This window comes from Vanessa atalanta, unplaced genomic scaffold, assembly GCF_905147765.1.
Source record: "Vanessa atalanta unplaced genomic scaffold, ilVanAtal1.2, whole genome shotgun sequence".
NCBI lineage: Eukaryota > Metazoa > Arthropoda > Insecta > Lepidoptera > Nymphalidae > Vanessa > Vanessa atalanta.
This window is the reverse complement of record NW_025919958.1, coordinates 3326-5000: the sequence shown is the minus strand read 5'-3', so window position 1 is coordinate 5000 and position 1675 is coordinate 3326. Positions and strand designations below refer to the sequence as shown.

Below are 1675 nucleotides of genomic sequence, written 5' to 3'. Positions count from 1 at the left end.
CACCGAATCAAGAAAGAGCTATTAATCTGTCAATCCTTCCGGTGTCCGGGCCTGGTGAGATTTCCCGTGTTGAGTCAAATTAAGCCGCAGGCTCCACTCCTGGTGGTGCCCTTCCGTCAATTCCTTTAAGTTTCAGCTTTGCAACCATACTCCCCCCGGAGTCCAAAATCTTTGGTTTCCCGGAAGCTGCCCGCCGAGCCATTGTAGTAACGTCGGCGGATCGCTAGATGACATATTTACGGTTAGAACTAGGGCGGTATCTAATCGCCTTCGAACCTCTAACTTTCGTTCTTGATTGATGAAAACACCTTTGGCAAATGCTTTCGCTGATGTTCGTCTTGCGACGATCCAAGAATTTCACCTCTAACGTCGCAATACGAATGCCCCCAGTTATCCCTATTAATCATTACCTCGGAGTTCTGAAAACCAACAAAATAGAACCGAGATCATATTCTATTATTCCATGCACGAAATATTCAAGCGGCATTTTGAGCCCGCTTTGAGCACTCTAATTTGTTCAAAGTAAAATTGTCGGCCCATCTCGACACTCACTGAAGAGCACCGCGATAGGATTTTGATATTGAACCGGCGTTTTACCGCCGGCTCACCGACGATATGCTCCGCAGACGTGTCAGTATCACCGCGGATGCGGTGCACCGACAGCGCGGCGCACAAATGCAACTACGAGCTTTTTAACCGCAACAATTTTAGTATACGCTATTGGAGCTGGAATTACCGCGGCTGCTGGCACCAGACTTGCCCTCCAATTGTTCCTCGTTAAAATATTTAAAGTGTACTCATTCCGATTACGAGGCCTCGAAAGAGTCCCGTATCGTTATTTTTCGTCACTACCTCCCCGTGCCGGGAGTGGGTAATTTGCGCGCCTGCTGCCTTCCTTGGATGTGGTAGCCGTTTCTCAGGCTCCCTCTCCGGAATCGAACCCTGATTCCCCGTTACCCGTGACAACCATGGTAGTCGCAGAAACTACCATCGAAAGTTGATAAGGCAGACATTTGAAAGATGCGTCGCCGGTACTGGACCATGCGATCGGCAAAAGTTATCCAGATTCATCAAAATTAACGACTTCGGACGAGACGCCCTCCGTCGATTGGTTTTGATCTAATAAAAGCACTCATCCCATCACTGGTCAGAGTTCTGATTGCATGTATTAGCTCTAGAATTACCACAGTTATCCAAGTAACTGAGTAAGATCTAAGGAACCAAAACTGATATATTGAGCCATTCGCGGTATCGCCTTAATACGGCTTGCACTGAGACATGCATGGCTTAATCTTTGAGACAAGCATATAACTACTGGCAGGATCAACCAGGGAGCTAACCGAGACTTGTTGAAGTCGTCAATTACTCTTCTCGTTTCATATTCGCATATAAAATACACACAAACTTATGCATGCATGTACAATATACGCACAGTATGAAACGAGCGTCTCACCGTATCGTCGATCGCGTTAGACGCGATAGATTTTAACGGTTGACTCTTATAAAAATTTATATGAGACACAAACGCGCTTTAAGCACGCGCGCGCGCGTGCGTGCGCTATAATATATAACGCGACGACAGCGGCGGCGGCGGCGGCGGCGGCGGAGGCGTCTTCACATAATGACACATAACGGTCACGAATTCGAACGTTCTAAACGAGATCGAGTTTTTTTT

At 47.2% G+C, this 1675-nt stretch overlaps 1 non-coding gene across 1 annotated transcript in view; it reads right to left on the bottom strand.

Annotated features, from left to right (window-relative positions):
- The window catches only part of LOC125076450, a 1903-nt gene extending 569 nt beyond the window's left edge, over positions 1 to 1334 (bottom strand). The window contains exon 1 of the ribosomal RNA XR_007120410.1: positions 1 to 1334. This exon is cut by the window's left edge and continues 569 nt beyond it. This is a non-coding gene — a ribosomal RNA (small subunit ribosomal RNA).
- Positions 1335 to 1675: the final 341 nt, after the last annotated feature.